This window comes from Camelus bactrianus, chromosome 4, assembly GCF_048773025.1.
Source record: "Camelus bactrianus isolate YW-2024 breed Bactrian camel chromosome 4, ASM4877302v1, whole genome shotgun sequence".
Classification (NCBI taxonomy): domain Eukaryota; kingdom Metazoa; phylum Chordata; class Mammalia; order Artiodactyla; family Camelidae; genus Camelus; species Camelus bactrianus.
Window position 1 is genome coordinate 95380464 of NC_133542.1, and position 19585 is coordinate 95400048.

The following is a 19585-nucleotide window of genomic DNA, read 5'->3' on the forward strand; positions in this document are numbered from 1 at the left end:
ATCACCTCATCAAGAGCTGGTTTCTTTGTTTGGGAAAGTCAGGTGTGAGTTTGCCATGTAGCATTGTTACTTTCAGCATGGTGTGCAAGCTTTGCTTCTAGAGTGTCGGTCCACCCAGTGTGTCTGGCTCGAGGAAATCTGAGTAGGGCAGAGAGAGAAATATCATGAGCCTGTAGCAGCTGCACTACAAACAGGCCAGCAGAAGTGATTATAAGGTTGTTTTTTTAATATTTTGTTTGATTGAGAATAATTAATGAAACTAGGTAAGACATTAGATTAGCCCCTTTGAACACCAGGAAGCATTTTTGCCCTGCTGTCAGACACAAAGCTATAGGCATGGATAAGGAACCATTATTTAAGAACCCATAAATTTCCAGGTTCAAAGTTCAGTGACTGATTTTGGCAAGCCCTATTTAATAAACACCAACCCTAAACCCAAAAAATCAGATTTGTAATCTCAGCATCTCTGTTTCCAGATAGTTGTTTTTTTAACTGAAGTTTATTTTTGCTGTGTGCTTAAAAGTTGAGAATAACAGTTTTATGTATAGCTTTTCATTGTAAGCAAAAAGGAATGAAAGCCTTCATAAAATTATCATGTTATGATTTTTTAAAGCAAGTTCTCATCTTGTCAATAGCATTTCCAAACCTTTTTTTTTTCTTTAATTACCAGTTTCTTTTTTTTAAGTTTTATTTCTGGGGACTAGTGCTACATAGGTGAGGGGGATGCATTCTATTTCCTCACATGATAACAGTCTACTACGAAAGTCAGCATTTTACAGTGAATTAGCTGAGTGAGAAAATGCTGCAGTATCAATTTATATTACAAACCATGAGGAGGCTAAGGTGGCATTATCAGCTTTCTTACATGATAGAACAGTTCTTCACATAGAAGATGCTTGAGCTGGAATCAGAATGAGAAAGGTTTGCCAATTTGTTATCATCTGGGGCTGACATTAGCAGCTATATGGGCTTGTTAGTGGATAAGGGAACTGTTAATTTTTCTATATGGCTGGGGTTTAAGGAGTGAAGAAATGGGTCAGTGAGTGGTAGGTAAGGGTTTAACCAATATTATAATAGTTGAACAACATCAAGATAAAATACTATTACCTGCCCTGCTGAATTCACCATCAGATTAATACTATGAGTTGGAGCTTTATTGTATCATAAGACTTTGTGACTTGCTTGTTCTGCCTGATTTGATCTTGGTGATCAGTAATAATATACACTGCTGTCAAGCAAGTCAAATTTGTCATCACAGACTAGTTTCATCTATTGATTTGCTTTTTACCAATTCAGCTAGTTCCACTGAATGATGCAGAAAGGGCAACAGAAGTAGATACTACTTCGTATTCAACAGAGATGTCTAGAAATGGTGTCAGTTTATAATTGGGCAAATCATAGTTCTTTCCTCCTTCCTGTTTTTAGAATTAACAAGTTTCTCAGCCTTTCAAATGCCTTCTTCATTAATTGGTGAAAATAATGATTCAGACAGATGGCTTCTTTGAGGGAAGTAGTTACTATTATATCCCTTGGGGAAGAGCCATCTGCTCCGATGTGGGTGGGGGGCTTCCAGATGTTGCCATTTCCCTATCACCTGTGGGGTCTTTGTAACCCACTATTTCAACTATGATACAGGACTCTTTAAGGAGTAACAGTGTTTACATGATCATTTCCATTAACACATGTAAAATATCTAGGTATAGCCAAGTGTATTGGATTGAGGCCAGAGCCCTTTCTCACATCTCTTCTGTCCCTTCTCCAGCTTCATATTTTAATTCAAAGTTTAAATCTTCCATTATTAAAACTATTGTAAAGGGGGGAAATCCTAATTAGAATGGGCAAAGTATCTTGATTGGGCAGATACTTTTCCAAAGAAGATATGCAAGTGGCCAATAACCACATGAAAAGTTACTCAGCATCACTAATAATTAGGGGCATGCAAATCAAAACCACAGTGAGATACTGTCTCACACCCATAAGGATGGCTAGTGTTAAAACAAATGAACAGAAAATAACAATTGTGGGATATTGGCAAGAAACACGCAGAAAATAACGAGTGTTAGATATTGGCAAAATTATATATCCAAAAGAAATAAAAGCAGGGTCTGCGATATCTGTACACACATGTTCATAGCAGCATTGTTCACATTAGCTAAAAGGTAGAAGCAACTCAAGTGTCCCTATATGGGTGAACAGATAAACAAAATGTGGTATACATTCAATTAAATATTTAGCTTTAAAAAGGAAGGTAGTTCTGACACATGCTGTACCATGAATGAATTTTGAAAACATGCTAAGGGAGATAAGCCAATAATCAAAAGAAAAATATTGTACTATTCTAGGCACCTAGATTAATCAAATTAATAGAAAATATAATGATGGTTGCCAGAGGCTGGGAGCAGGGAAGGCTGGGAGTTATTGTTTATTGGATAGAGTTACAATTTGGGAAAATCAACAGTCCTGGAGATAGATGGTGGCAACATTTGCATGATAATGAATGTATTTAGTGCCACTGAAGTGTACCCTTAAATATTTTAAATCGCAACTTTCATGTCATGTATATTTTGACATGATCACAATAACACTGTGGAATTAGTTTGTTTTTTTTCTGTTTCAAAACTAGCAGCATGTGTTCTAACTTAGAGGTTGTGCTTCACTCTTCCTTCCCAGCTTGGGGAAATTGCAGAGAAAGCCCATAGCATCTCCTCTATTTTCTTAACCTTTCATCTTTTCTCTTTCTAAGAAATTGATAACTATGTTATTCTCCAATACAAGCAACATATCTAATTCTTATACCTGTAGACTAAATTTTCCCTCCTGGATCAAGGATGGCAACATGTTATAATAGCTGAACAAGAAAACAAGACATGAGAGCAGGCTACAAAGGAAGGACACTAATGGGGTCACAATGAACCTGAGATAACAAAAGTAAGCAAAGTTCAGGGAACATAAAATTGCAGTTTAGAGTATAGTGAGAGGTCTGTGTGGATACTCAAAAGCCAGAAATCTGCACAGCCTCAGGATCAAGATGAATGGCCCAGGCAAAGCAGTCGCTGGTCAAATTCCAAAGAACTCATAGAAAATTTGCACTGTGCTAACCCTGGAAAATGAGGGACACTGTGATAGGCTTTTCCACATAACGTAAAAGATCTCATCTGTTCTGTATTCTTACGCACCATCACCAGTGGCAACCTACACTAAAGAAGGCTAATAGAATGATAGTAAAATCTCTGGCAAAGTTACTTTTTCCCTATAGTATCATGCCAGAATGAATAACTAATAATGAGAAGTAACATTTACATAGCACTTGTCATGCTTCATATAACTAAACAGTGGTGGTTATACATGGTCTGCACCAGGGTTGTAATCCTGTACTGGAAGGAAGGATCATGCCAATAACCTTGCTTTGTCTGGTACTGACAAGAGAGTACTTCTGATAATAACATCAAGAAAATCAAGTGCTTTAAGATACATGTATTCAGATATCTAAAAAGTAGCAGGTAAAAATAATAAAAATCTAGAAAGAGGGTCAATTTTTAACTATTGAGTTTACAAAAAAAAAGCTACAGACATTGATACAGAATTCTTTATAAAAGGAATAATCCAAGTTAAGGAAAAAAGCAATGCAAACAATGCAACACACATGGCTTACAATAGTTAAAAAAAAAGGGAATAAACTAAAATGCTCCAATGAGGAGAGGTAATTATCATTTTAAGTATATTGTACCAACATGAAAAAGCCATAAACAGTAATGTGCGAAAATGGAAAATAAAAATGATACACTAAGATCACAACCATGTTAAAATATATAACCATAAAACTTAAAATGATCACACATACCTTTTGGTAAATTAAAATGGATGTGATTTTTCTCTTCTTTTAAACTTTATGTAATGATACAATGATAAGAAATGTATGGCTTTAAAGAGACATGAGATTAATGGCTCTTATTTGTAGTGTTTACATGACTTCAGTAATATCTTGAGAAATCTACAAGGTAAGTATTATTGCCACTAAAAAAGGAGGAGGAGAATTAGCGGTAGTATTGATAATGGTGGTGGTGGTGGTAGTGGTAGTAATGGTAGTAGTGGTAGTAGTAGTTGTAGAGGTAGTAATGGTAGTGATAGTGGTAGTGGAAGTAATGGTAGTAGTGATGGTAGTAGTACTGGTAGTGATAGTAGTGATGGTAGTAGTGATAGCAGTGGTAGTAATGGTAGTAATAGTAGTAGTGGTAGTGGTAGTATTAGTACTGGTAGTGGTGACAGTAGTCATGGTAGCCATGATAGTTGTGGTAGTAGTAGTACTGGCCATGGTGGTAGTCGTAACTTATGGTTAAACTGGTCACACAGTTACCAGGTAGAATATTCAGGACTTGACAGATGATTGGTCTGCCTCTGAAACTTACGGTCTTTAATGTATGCTCTCTCTGTGTTTGACCCCATGCTGACTCCGTGTAATTGTTGTGGAAAAAAGTGTTACAACTCAGTTGTGACAGCAACCTGGATCCAGGCGAGAGACCAAGTAGCACTTAGAGAGTTGGAGAACTCAGGTTTATTACGCCAGGGGGCCAGAGGAGTTAACACTTCAAGCTCTGGACCCAATCTGTAGGTTTACACAAGCCTTTTATAGGCTGCCAGTCTTACACTTTGCAACATCATATGCAAATAAAGTACAACAGAAGTCGACCAACCAGGAACAAGCTTTGTAGAAATAGACCAATCAGGAGTGAGCTCCATGCAAATAAAGTACTACAAATGGACCAATCAGAAGTTAGGGAGGTGGACCAATCAGAAGTGAGAAAAATAACCAATCAGAAGCGAGAGTAATAACCAATCAGGAGTGAAGGAAATAGCCAATCAGAAGTGAGCTCAGGGCACCAATAGAATTCTAGGTGTAAGTTAGCCGCTTTAGAGGCAAAAAGTGAGATAGAGCCTCTGGGCAAGGGAACCAGTCGTTGCTGGGAGGAGAGCAGCAGCCCTGCCTAGGGGGTCCTGCCGCTCTTTTTATGGGGCTTCCCACCTCATTCCCCTCTTTTAATGCTCTCTTTAACATCTGTAGGGAGCATCAACCTTAGAGTGGTGTCCCTTATTCATCATTGGTTCTTCCTGGTCCAGGGGCCTGTACTGAGTAATTACTAGCTATAGTCTCAGTGACTCTATTCGTGAGCTAATGAAATGGGTAATGAGATTAAGGATGCAGGGACCAAACAGCAGTGCTTGAAGGATCACAAGGAGGGGGCCTGCTAGGGGGAGGAGCCAGGAGGCCCAACTCCAGAGGTTATTCCATTGTGCCCAGGAGTTTGCTAATTCCTGGTTTTTGCATTCAGCTTGATCTCATAATTTTTGGACCATATTTCTGACAATTCCTGATTGATTTACATAGAAACAGCATTCTTCATTTAGGAAGAGACAGAGTCCCCCCTTTTCGGCGGTGAGCAAGTCTAAATGCCTCCTGTTCTGTATGACTACTGCTGCTAGGAACCCCACCTTCCATTTCTGAGGAAGAATGATAAGTAGACATATCCTTGAATGAAAAACCCTCAAACCTTCCCATTTTTTTCCTCACCCACTCTCCTTGTAGGCCTCATTTTCTTTCTCATGGAAACATGTGTATTTCCTGATAGAATTAAAGAGCAGCCTCCAAATCTAGTCTTTTTCTGTCAGTGAAATTTTAAAAGTTCGATGGAGAAAGTGTATTCCCTCAGACTCTGCCTTTTCTTCTCAAATGATTAAAAAATTTTTTGATTTTGAAATGTTAGACTTACAAGCGGCAGAGATTCCTGTATCTATCCCATCAGCTTCTGCAAAGGTAAGTATCTGACATAGCATGGTAAAATTGTCAATACTAGCAAACCAACATTGTTATAATATTATTTATTAAACTGCAGACCATATTCAGATTTCACCAGTTTTTCCACTAATGTCCTCTTTTTGTTTCAGGATCCAGTTCTGGATCTGACATTGCACTTTTCTTTCCCTAAGTCTCTTTCAACTTGCAACAGTTCTTTAGTCTTTCCTTATTTTTTTTTTTATGATCTTGACACTTCTGAATAGTATAATTGATTAATTATATTCCAGAATGTCCTTCAATTTGAATTTTTCTGATGTTTCCTCATGATTGGTCTAAGGTTAAGAATATGTCCTTCTTCAACACTTGGTATCAAAAACAATGTCAATATATTTTACCGCTGATGCTAACTGTGATTACTTGGTTAAATAGTGTTTGCTGTGTTACTATCTTTCCATTTATAGTTAATAAATATCTTGGGGTAGATATTTTGAAAGTATGATAATATCTTGTTTCTTCTGAAAGTTTCACCTGCTACTCAGTAACCTCTGGTGGGCTTTGTCTAGAACAATAATGTCTGTGGTGTTTTCTTACTGCTGGTTTTCTACTGAAGTGTAATTGGAATCTGTAGCAAGTAAAGAGCACATACATGGCACAAGAAACAAGTTTTTTCCTTCCTCAGATCATCAATATAACCTGGAGGATGTGAAAATATATCTCTTAATATTGTCTTTTCCCTTAATCAGTACTGGATTCCATGGAAAATTCTATTTACCTTCAGTTAATAATGGTGTGTCATTGTTCTCAGTCACCTAATTTACTTTGGAACTAGAGTAGAAAGAGTGAAAAATAAGATTCCACTGTACCGTATGATGATATGAGTCTACTTCCTGCATAAATTCCAATGATAGGGGAAAACGTTGGCAGTATTCCTTTCAATATGAAAGATGTCAACAACCAAAGAAACCTCATTGACTTTATTAGGTATCCCCTAGTTTGTGCCTTTAATGAAACAGATTTGATGACATGTAAGAAAATATCTCTTCAGGTTCCATTTGTTTCAGTATCGTCTAGCCCTTCTGAGCCTAAGTTGTTTTTCAAAGGAATCATATAATAGACTGACATATCATATTTCCATAACACTAAAGGAAAAGTTTCCCTCAAGGAAAACGTGGAAAATTAAGTGACTCAAAGATCTCCCATCTTCCCATTCCATTCAGACAAGGGACTCAGAGAAGTGACTTAAGAAGCAGGCTTGGTTGTGCCTGTATGTGTATATGTGTCCAAGGACAAGTCTTCCTTTGATTTCAGTTTCTCTGAAACTAAAGACAGACAAGTGCTAAGATCTCACATTTCATGGAAAATTTAAAATACTATTTACTCAAACTGAATAGGCAGAGCGTAAATTAGACAGTTAAGTAACAGCATGGTTTTCCTGAATATACTTTTATGTATTTTATTTATGAATAATGCTACTTGTTATTCCACTTGCCTCCTTGTTGCAAATTAACTCTGACAAGTAAGACATAGGTTAAAAACATTAATCCTTATTGTGTATATATGAATAGGTTTATTTCTATCATTTGTATATTACTTGAAATATGCAGTATTTTATAGATTATATCAAGACATGAAAAGAAACACGTTCATTATTTTCTCTTATATATAGAGTATTCATAATGAATGTTTTTCAACTTTAATCGCTAGAAGTTAAGGGTTTTGTTTTTTTATTATTTTTTTACAGTTTTTAAAAATTGAATGAAAGAGTGTTTAAATTCTACAGTGCTTTAAAATTTTCAAGAGTTTCACACACATGATTTCATATAATCCCATAATAATCCCTATTTTTTTATCCTCTTACTCCTATGTTGCCCCTTCCCCATTCCCTCTCCCCACTGGTAAACACTACTTTGTTTTCTATATCTGTGAATCGGCTTCTTTTTTTGTTTTGTTTTGTTTTACTCACCAAAATAAAATTAAAACTTTTTCGATTCCACATGTAAGTGATATCATACAGTATTTGTCTTTCTCTGACATGTTTCATTTAGCATAAGGCGCTCTAAACCTCTAATTTTGCAGATGGCAAAATTTCATTCTTTTTATGGCTGAGTAGTAATCCACTGTGTGTGTATCACACCTTCTTTAACCATTTATCTGTTGATGGACACTTAGGTTGCTTTCATACCTTGGCAATTGTAAATAACATGGCTGTGAACATTGGGGTGCATGTATCTTTTTGAATTTGTGTTTTTTTCAGATATATATCCAGGAGTGGGATTGCTGGATCATATGGTAAGTCTATTTTTAGTGTTTTGAGAAATCTCCATACTGATTTCCACAGTGGCTGCACCACACTACATTCCCACCAACGGTGTACAAGGGTTCCCTTTTCTTCATGTCCTCGCCAACATTTGTTATTTGTGTTCTTTCTGATGATAGACATTCAGACAGTGTGAATTGGTATCTCATTGTGGTTTTGATTTGCATTTCCATGATCATTAGCAATGTTGAGTATCTTTTCGTGTGTCTGTTGGCCATCTGCCTTTCCTCTTTGGAAAAATGGCTATTCGATTCTTCTGCTAATTTACATGTTTGTCAGTTTACCTATACCAGTACAATCTTAGGCAAAACTGAATGGCAAGTAAATTTAGTCTTTGCTTTCACTGATTTTCCTTCTTTACTAAATTCCGCATACAAAAGTGTGAATCCGTTGAAAATAGGATCTTTGTCTTAGCCATTTCTGTATTTTCATTGCTTTAATAGTACTCTCACATTATAGACATTCAGAGTACATTTTGCTGAATTCAATGGAATTGATTGAAATGGAAGGGAATTCAAGATTATCTCTGGTTAAGAATGAGAGATCTGAATATGGAGATAGAGACTCTGAAGGTTAAATTACAGCTCTGTCACTCAGAAACTATGACATAGAGACATTTAGTTTCTTGGCTGATTTTTTAAAATTTCCTTATAGAGTTGCTGTGCAGATTAACTGATGAATGGCATCCTGAATTTCCACTCCTATGATAGAACACATCTCCATAATATGAAGAGATGCCACTAGTGAGCCAAAAAATTAAAGAATTCCTGGGATATAGAAGGCAAATGAGATTAGATCAAAAGCAGAGTAAAAGAATCAGAGCCCCCATACATACAACACAAGGTGGAGCACATGTCAGCAAGAGGAAAAGAAATTTTCAGACATACCAAGTTCTAAGTAAAAAATATCCTTTTTCCTAAAAGCTCCATCTAATTTACTATCCCATGAACATTGTCTTTCTAAAGCGAGCCTCAGTTCTGACCAGAAGAAGGGCCCATGTGTAGGTATTAGGATTTGAGGGAAAAGTAAGCATAGCTGGGCTTTCTAAATAATGAAAAAGAGAACAAAAAGGTTCTACACATGAAATGATTTTACCTTCTTATTTTGGAGATTGGTGGGTGCCTAGTTTTTCTGCTACATAACATGCTAGAGCAGAACCTGTCAGTCGACATGTATGGCAAACTTAACACAAACCAGTTTAATAAGGTCTGCTGTTTATGCTCGTCCAGGGGAGGGAAATATTGGGGAAACAGGCCTACATACCTGCAGAGAAAACACCTACCAGGTATCTATTAAGCAGCCTGATTTCCCACTTAAAAACACAACAAGCCATCCCAACCACCTGCAATTTAGGGATAGAAAAAAAAACTATTTGGATAAAAGAGCTAAATATGCAAATAGAGAAACAGACCCAGGGGACATAAAATAAAAATTTAAAAAAAACTCTAGTCATATTCTTAGAAAGACGTGAATAGTCATTATCTCTAGGAAATAAGTAGTAAAGAAGCACAACAAAAATGTATTGAGAATGTAAAATAAAATTACAAAATACAACTTTATTAGGATAGGTAAACAATAGGATGGATGCAGGTATCTACCTATTTAGTAATCACAGATTTTTTTGGGGGGGGAGGAGGAAATCCTGAGTCCAAGATAATAAGACAATGGAAAATAGGAAAACATTAAGAGACGTGGAGTATTAATCCACATACTGGGAGGGCTGAAAGGAGAGAATGAAGCATTTATTAACAATGTGATGAGGGGCGGGTATAACTCAAGTGGTAGAGCACAATTTAGTTTACAAAAGGTACTGGGTTCAATCCCAGAACCTCCTCTAAAAATGAATAAACAAATCTAACTACGTCCCCCACCAGTAAAAATAAATCAATAAAAATATATAAAAGAAATTTTAAAAAATTTTAAAACATTATGCTAGAGGAGAATTATTCTGATCTAAAACATCTTAGTAATTTTAGGCTTTCAAAATGAAAACGAGTTCGCTTCATTATAAACAGAAGGAATGTTAAATAATAGGTACCTATATATTTCACAACTCCATTGATGATGATATTACCTTCAGGAAGATGAAATTGGTTACCTACAAATTAATGCAAGCCATTGGCATAACTTCTATCAGTAATACATGACGATACAAAATAATGTTAAATTTCCATTAAAATTCTGAGAAAATTAATTCATTCTGAGAATTCTGTATCTAGCCAAACCAACAATCAGAAATTGTATATATACAGGCACACATGTGTGCTCAGATAAGTGAATCCATACGTATTGTCTGTATTTGAAAAAATTGCAGAAGATCATACGGTGAACAACTGGAAAAGCAAAAGAAAGAAAAAGGCTGACCTGAAATATTACAGGAAAAAATTAGAGTTGAGTCTGGCTCATGAGACAGCAATAAATCATGGAAGGGATTACAGGAATTTCATTTCACCTTAAAGATTAGAAAATTATCCTTCAAACAGCATATGTTTACTTACTTTTCTAAAGATAAAAGCACACTGCTTATTCTGCATTTCTATTTACATGATGCGTTAAAACTGTCTTATAAACTCGATGTCTGTATGAAACATTGCCAGCAATCTGGATTATGTATAAATTCTGTAACTGTTTCAAATTTACTTGTTAATTCTGCCTGTTTAGTTACTTCAGAACAATTAAGTTTGCAACAGTGAAACCCTACCCTCCATAAGCATTCTCCCCAACACCCCCTAAAATGTGACATTGTTCTTTCTGGAGAACAGCTCTGTCAGCATTTTCACAGAGTAAGTGTTTTTCAGTCAAATCAGATGAGATCAAAGAAGTGGTTTCTTTTGAATTCAGTGAAAAGAAAAAAAATTTATAATTACAGTCAATAAAGTACCTGTTATTATGAAAAGTAAAAGCTAAAGCCATCCATGCTCCATATAAAAAGAAAAATATAAAATAATCAAAGTGAATACAAATTCCTTGTCGTAAAAAGCAGCACCCCAAATTTCATGGGAATAATTTAGGTCAAAAGTGAAAAGGAACATATGTAACATATATATGTCAGGTTTCAATTTAGGATTATATATATATAAACATTAATTTACAATTTCATAAATCTTGATTTTTTTTTGGATTCCAGCAACTATTATAGAGAAGATATTTCAAAGGAGACACCATATTGACTCCTAAATCTTCATTAGCACATTTCAATTGTCATACTTAACCTTTTAATTCTTCTCATTGGTGTCCCAAATACTATACTGGGTGATAGTTATAAATGTTGTATTATCTTTCTCATTGCTATAAAAATTATACAAAATTCATGGTTTAAAAGAATGCAAATTTATTATCCTACAGTTCTGTACATGAGAAGTTCTACACGGGTGTCAGTGGGCTAAAATCAGTGTGGGAGACAAAATTTAAAAAAAAAATTAAAAATTAAAAAAAAATCAGTGTGGGAGGAAGGCTGTGTTTCTTCCTGGTGGCACTAGCAAAGAATCCATTTTCTTCTCTTTCTTAGCTTCCAGTGGCCACATACATTCCCTGGCTCTGTGCCCATTTCCTTCCTGGCCTTGCATCTCTCTACCATTCTTTTGACATCGACTGTCTCTCTGAGCCTGACCTCAGCCAGGAAAGTTTCTTTTATGGGCTGATATGATTAGATTGGACCTCTTTAGATAATCTAATCTAGGATAATCTCCCATCTCAAGATCCTTAACCTTAATTATATCTGCAGAATCCATTTATCCATGTGAGATAACATGATTACACATTCCAGTGATAAGGATGTGGACTTATGTAGGGGGTCATTATTCTGTTTACATTACATGTTTATATTCCCATATAAAAAGTATATTCAACCCATCACAACAGTATAAAAAGTCTCAAGACTTTAAGTCTCATCTAAATCTCATTAGCCTAAAAGCCTAAAATCTCATCGTCTAAATCATCTAAATGAGACATGGGAGCTTCCCTGGTAACAATCCCTGCTGGGCATCCTGTCCATCTATGGACTCATGGAACTTGAGAAGCAAGTTACCTGTTCCTAAAGCACTATGGTGAGACAGGTACATGATAACAGTTCCCAGAATTCAGGCTCAAGATAGTCAAAGATGGAAGGAGGACGAGTTACTGGTCCCAGGCAAATTCAAAGTCTAGGCAGGGAAGCTCTGTTTTAAGTGCTGGGAGTAACCCTAAGGGGCTCAGTTATCTGGGCTCGTAGCTCCGCCCTGGTCGGCAGCCTCCATTTTTAATAAATGGTGGTGCATGCTTTGCAGCTAGATAGTTGTAGCGGCCTGTTTCCTGCCTGTAGAAATGGGTGGTTCCGCCAGCCTTCGTTAATTTTTTACTCTCCCTACCCCTTTCATTCCCAGCTAGCAGTGTTTCTGTTGGCTGGAATTCTGGAGACTCTTGGGGCTCTCCCATCTATGTCATGGTGTCCCCTCCATTGGACAAGATCTTTCCTAGAGTACCCAGTTTCTGTGTTTGGTTTTTGTTGGGATGGCTGAGAGCTCATGCCGTATGGTTTCCCAAGATGCCAGTTAGATTAAAGTGACCTGTTAGAACTTAATCTCCTCCAAGAGCCATATGTGCAAAGGAACATTATGCTCTTTTGATTCTTCTGAGGTATTAGCAAGGAGTGTAGCCTCATACTTGACTTTTCCTCTAGATCATGATTTCCAGGTGGTGAACCTCTCCATTATAGTGATTTTTTCCCCCACAATCTGAATAGGCTGACAACTTGCAAAATCATGCAGTAATGGGGTGTTTTTTGCTTTTTTTTTTTTAAACTCACTTTTGTGTTATTTTAACAGTTCTGCAGTCAATCTCCTTCCTCTAACATTTTACTATAAGCAGCAAGAAGAAACCAGGCTGCACCTTCAACACTCTGCTTAGACGTCTCCCCAGGAAATGTACAGCTTTGTCCTTCACCAGTTCTGCTGTCCACGTAACTGAAGGACACGGTTCTGCTGCGCATTCCACCGCTATGCAGCAACGATGTTATTTCCTCTCGTTTCCAATAACGTGTTCTTCATTTCCTTCTCAGCTTTTACCAGCTGTTCTTTTAAAGTCCATATTTTCCTAACAGTCTGTTCACAGTGATATTAGATTCTGTGAGATGATTTATGTTTTCTCAGTCCTGCTCCACGCTTCTTTCTGAGTCCTTATGAAGAATAGTTCCCATCAATATTTCGACTAACAGTTTCCCCAAAGACATCTAGTTGTTTCTTTTTTTTTTTTATCATGATCTACAAAATTCTTCCAGTCTCTGCCTGTTGCCCAATTCCAAAGCCATTTATACATTTTTAGATATTTGTTATAGCAGCACGTCACCCCTGATACCAAATATAGATTAGTTTACTATTGGTGCTGTAACAAATAGTCCAAAGAAGTATTTTAAACAATGCAAATATATAATCTTATAGATCTGTAAGTTTGAATTGAAGAAAAAAAAAAGCCTTATTGGGCTAAAATTAAGATACCAATAGTCTGTCTTTGTATTTTGGGGGTTTTTTTGTGTGTGTTTTGTTGTCGTCATTTTGTGTGGAGTCTCTAGGGCAGAATGTTTCCTTGCCTTTCCCAGCTTTTAATGGTAACCATATTTCTTGGCTTTTGCCCCTGTTCCTTTACTTTCAATCCAGTGATACTGCATCACTTTGACCATTCTCACAACTCCTTTTCTGATGACAGTTAGGAAAGGCTTTCTGCATTTAAGGATGTCTATGATTAGACTGGGCTCCCTGGGTATCCAGCACGGTCTCCCCATTTCAAGATCCTTAACATTAATCACACTGGCAAAGTCCCTTTTGTCATGTAAGATAACGTACTCATTGGCTGTGGAGATTATGATGCAGACAACTTTGGGAGCCATTTTTCTTCCTACTTGGCCTCATCCAAACAGACTCAGCCACTGTCCAGTGTATCCCCTTTCCTTTTCCCTTCTTTGAGTACTTTCTGTCCCACATCTGTGTGTTTTTAACCTTTTGAATGAGTGTGACCATTTGCCTCATCATTTGATCAGTGTTGCTTGCTCAAGGAGCCCTTGGTGTCTGACAGTCGATGTGGACTCAGATTATTGTAGGCCTCCTTGAAGCTTGGGTTCCCCAGAAAACAGAGTGTGAGGTGGAGCATATATTTTAGGGACTTGGTAAGAGAGGACTTTGGAGATCATCATCACTGTAGAAGAGGAAGGACAAAGCAGCAGGGTTGGGCAGAGGGAAAGCTCTGGATGCAAGGTTGTCTCAAAGAACACCTCAGGTGACCAGACATTAAGGAAGGAATTTCTGAGGCCAGATGGACCCCTTAGATTAGTCCGTGTTACAGTGAGGGAACCAGGTCTTTATGCTATGGAAGCTACCAGCCAACGAACGTAGGCTGCCCACAGAGAGAGAAGTAAGGCAGTCCCTCCAACCCAGGACAGCTTCCAGGGAGGGCTGGCAGTTGAGAGCCATCAGCCAGCAACAGCCACAGCAGATGGGAAAGCAGCTCTTCAGTCTTGAAGGGGCATCTGGAAAGCGCATCACAGCATCCGCTACTCCTGCAGGTTCTGATTTCTTAACTTAGATCTGATCTTTGCTAAAATATGTGTGTTATCTGTTTCTCTGTTGATGGTGTCTGCCCAAGGCACACATTCTGCCATCACCCAAAACTGGCATAAAAACTGAACATTTGCCTGTTTGTTTATATATACCTTTTCCAACTCCATTCAGTTCCTCCTGCTGCTAAATCATTCCTTTCTCATTTGAGGCCCCAGTGTACTAGAATAAATTGGGTGGAACTAAAGAATGTAATATCTCTTTTGCACGGCTGGTTGTTTTCCACAATAATTTAACTTCCAGTTTAGTCTGTAGAATTGGATAGTGTGAAGGTGTAAAATACTGGCTTCTCTTTTACCTAAGTTACCTGCAGATGAGAACTAGAAATGAGAATTCCTGCTCCCTCCTTCAGTATTCTGTGCAGTGTGACACGGGTGGACTTGGAGACAGAGCTGTGATAAACTTCAAGACCCACCACTTACTGGCTTTGTGACCTATGGCAAACAAAAACAAAAACAAAAACAAAAACAAAAACAAAAACCTTCACTACATTGATCTTTGGTTTCCTCATTTGCAAATTTTAAATAATATTATCCACATCAGAGTGTTGCCTATGTGCTGAACATACTGATATAAAACCTCTAGCATGGTAGGTGGTGTAAATTATTGTTCAGAATGCATTTGCTTCTTCTTTTAGCTCATTTTTAGATCTTTAATAAAATAACCTTTCATCTCTTCCCCTCACCTGCAACTTTCCACAGGCCACCATCCTCATTATGTACTTAGTATATTGTATGTCTATTATCACAAGCCTGGAAATATAGTATTTAGATAAATTGAATTCATGACATGCTGTTGTTTTATGAAGATGTAAACTCTTTTAGGCAAACTGAAATGTAGAATAAGCTTTATTCACACCTTTATAAGTGTAAATATACTTTCATTTTTAGGAACATAAATAAATTTTGTATGTAACCTGATTAGAACTTAAATTTAAGTTGGGAACACAGAAGCAATTATTTTTGGTATATCTATTTGTGGAATAGAGAGATATATAAACTTATTTGTTAATTTCAAATTTCAAAGTGTACCTGTTCTAAAGCTATGCCTATAATAATTAAATTTTTTTCTAGGATAAGTATGTCTCTGGAGCATTTTGAAAAACATATTTTCATAAACAGATGAACGCCAAAATACGTTTCCCAAGAAAATGTGCATAGAGAGAATTTGGAAGACCATTTTTAGGGCACGTGAAACAAGGGAAGTAGAAACATAAATTATCACACTGCAGCTATCAAAATTTTACATACCCGTCCATAGTATAAATACGGTTTAACAACTTTGGGCACGCACACTCTTGTGTGCCAAAGGGAATAAAATGTTCATGAGACAACATCTTATACTATATATCTACTTTTAGTTCTGCACTCTGATTTTTACTGTTTTGTTCTATCCTATCCTATTTTATTTAAAAAATTGTTGCCTCACCCCTAACTTGCTCTCATGACCCACTATTCCATCATAATCCGTAAGTAGGTCAAGTCACAGTTTGAAAAATACTGCTGTAAGGCTCCTAGGATTCCATATTAAAAAGTAATGCTTGGAGGTTTAGGTAAAAATATATCCAGAAGTTTCTGTGAAAGAAAGAATTAGATAGATCTTGGTTGCGTTCAGTTTATAATTCCTAAAAAACATGGGGGAAAAGTAGAAACCATCACCATTAAACAGAAGTCAATCAGACAGTCCATTGACATGTCTGTCTGTCTATCTATATGGAGAGAATTATATTTACCAAGTTTGAGAAAATTCTGAAAGCATTTTAGGATATGGTGTATTAAAAAAAACCCAAGGGATACATATTTCTGAAGTAGAAGGTCATCTGAGTTCAGTTGCTGAGCTATTCTGTTAGCATATATTTATTTTGAGGGCTTAAATTATCTTCTCAGGCTTAGAAAGAATTAAAAGACATGTATGAATTAAAACCAATTTATTTGTACCAGTAGTTTCTTAATTTTATGTTTCAAAACACAGCAGTTTCATTCCCTTGCTTCATAACAGAAGGAATGAAAGGTGTGTAAGAGGCAGAGTCAGCATTCCTCTTGCTGCCGGGCATCAGGACATCGGTGTGTCACAGAACTGCTGATGGCATTTCTAGCTCACACCTGAAAGAGGTTGCAGATATGGGTCCTTGGGAAGTGACTTTATATAACCCAGTGCAGGGACAATGCTAGTGTCATAATTAAATCTCAAGCCATAAGATTAAAAACAAGGCTAATACCACTCACCTTTCATGTGTCTTCCTCTCCGTTAGACTCCAGGTGTAAGCAGCACGTTAACTAAGGCTCAACTGTGTTACTTCTGTGTTCTAACACCGTGTTCTATTTTAAGCAGAAATGTACAATGTATTTTTTTCTAAATTAATATGCACACTTAGAAAGGGCTAGCACATCAATGGATATATAATTCAGATCAATAATTACATAAATATTCCAAATGGAGAGAGTTTTATCATTTCTGGAATGACCATTTAAAATGCTCAGTAATTAATGACTATTTGTAGGTGCAAGTTCCAAGCAGAGCCGTCACTCAGAGTTACCCATTTCTCTCAGAGCATCCACTTGTGTTTTGCCCCCTGTAAACTGTTACTAGAAAAGTTACTTAATAGATTATATTTACCTCAGTTGTGAGGGATTGATGCCATGTTAATGTTTGCTCCACCTTTTAGAGGTTTATAGATTTAAAAAAAAGTATATCCGAATACAGCAACTTTAAATATGCATACTTTGTCTCTATTATTACTGTGGCATGTTCACTCACTATGAGTTTGCAATCCTACCTCTTGCAATATATCATGGTCCATTCTAAGTAGTAGTAGTTCTTCTTCTTCCTCTCCTTCCTCCCCTTCCTCTCCCTTCTCTTCTTCTTCATCATCATCATCATCAAGCATCAGCATAACAGCCCTAGAAGGTCAGCACTGTGATTATTAGTCACCTGTCCGATGTCATATGGCAATTAAACAGCCAAGCCTGATGCAGCGTGTGGCAGTTTTTACCAGCAGGCAGTCTTAGACATAAATCGGCATCAGTTTTAGCAGCTGAACATTCCTAGCTCTGACATGTCAGTCTGTGGAATTCATCCTTTCTCAGAAACACAGACACCAATGAAAAAATAATTATAACTTTTTTTGTATGTTGTGGCTTAGACAATCAAAACCACTGTTGGTTAAGGATATCAGTGGCCCAGTTTTTATCAAAGGTGAGTCTTTCAGGGCTTGAGATAACTCTTTAGGAGTATCTGAGTCCATGCAAGTAATGAAGATAAATATTTGTAGTGAGTGACCCATTTGCTGAATAACAAGATATGAGTGTGGACATATCCAGATTTTACCACATACAGGCTGGGAATGTGGCGCATTTGATCGTGCCCTGTCCTGGCCACAGCTGGTGGAATTATAGCAAGTTATTTTTTCCCCTCTTCACTATTCATCTACTACTCCAAACACTCCACTTTTCTAATTTTTCTAAGGAAAATAATGTGGCTGAAGTTATTCTGCAGGATCCTTGTGAAGCCGTTCACAACTCCATGAATTCTCTTCCAAGAGGTAACAAAATTCCCAAGGAATGTGGTTCATCTGGTTGCTAGGAACAGTCATCATTCTCATGGTACATGCAACAAAACGTATGGCAGAAAATACTTTAAACCAGGAACTCCAAAAATAAGAGCCTGGTCAAATAAAAGCCTGAAACGTGTTGCATGCTAAAACTCCTTTTGAGTAATAATAATATTCAAAGATTCTAAAAACTCCTGCAATCAATATAACTAATTAATTCAGCAAATCTGGAAATATTTGATTATAAAATCTCCCTCTATGTTTGGTAATAGCTCAATTAATATCGTATACATATTACTTAAAACTAGAAATGTAATCATTAATGTTTGAAGCATCTGTGATTTTTAGTAAGTTTAACATCCTTGTTAAGTAAAGATTTTCTCACAGTTACTTGATAGTGATGATTAAACAGGAGCACCTCTGCAAAGTGCTTGACAGGAAGTCCTTCATGCCAAAGCAGGTGGCCTACAGATACTATTTTGGACCTGAAGTCAGATGGCTTGATGTCATCATCTTCTCTAATTACTAGGTGTACTAACTTAGGGTTTGGAATATAGCATCATTAAGGGTAAGTTTCCTTTTCTGAAACTGTGGTTATTAACAGCACCTATCTCAGACAATTATCGTGAATATCTAATGATATTATTCATGGAAACACTGAGAAGTTTGCCAGCACAAAGTACATGTTCAATTAATGTTAGCTATCCTAATTGTTCTTTCCTTGCCCCTACCTCTTTCCTCCTCCTTCCAGGGCGGTTCCAGCGGTGCAGTATGCAGATGTGTACCCCAAAGAAGGAGAATAACATTTAATCTTACCTGCTTTCTTTCACATTTTACATCCAATTCTGTCAGCTCCCCTTTCAGAATACGTCCAGAACCTGAGCATCCTGGTTCAGTAGGGTTATTGCGATGACCTTGTGACTGTTGTCCACGCTCCCGCCCCTGTCCCACTGCCATGGGTGCACGAAGCCAGCAGCTGGGAGGTCTTCACACCCGTTCATCGGGGGCCTCGCTGACTTAGCTTTTACTTCCCTCCCCGCTGCCACTGAGGCTCATTATCCTATGAACACGACAAGAATATAATACTTGGCCCAGGATTTACATTTGCTGTTACTTCTGCCTGCAAATTTCTTTACTCAGGGTTCACAAACTCTGTTTTCATGTCAATGCTAAATACAGTTTTATCAGAAGAGTCTTCCCCAAGAAGACAATCAAAATATAGTATCATTCTCTCTTCTCATTACCTACCTTGTTTTTCTTCTTCAAACTTACCACATCTGATCACTTCAGTTTCATCTCCCTAAAATGTAAGTTCCATGAAGAGAGTCGGTTATCTCTTTTTT

At 37.1% G+C, this 19585-nt stretch overlaps 1 long non-coding RNA gene across 3 annotated transcripts in view; it reads left to right on the top strand.

The window, feature by feature from the left end:
* The window catches only part of LOC141577556 (uncharacterized), a 550417-nt gene that overhangs the window by 521678 nt on the left and 9154 nt on the right, over positions 1-19585 (top strand). For 2 of the 3 annotated variants that reach the window (XR_012506804.1, XR_012506802.1), the window contains one exon: positions 8046-8080. The exons of the other annotated variant lie outside the window; for it this stretch is intronic. This is a non-coding gene — a long non-coding RNA (uncharacterized LOC141577556). The remainder of the gene's footprint in view (positions 1-8045; positions 8081-19585) is intronic. 3 annotated transcript variants of the gene reach the window in all.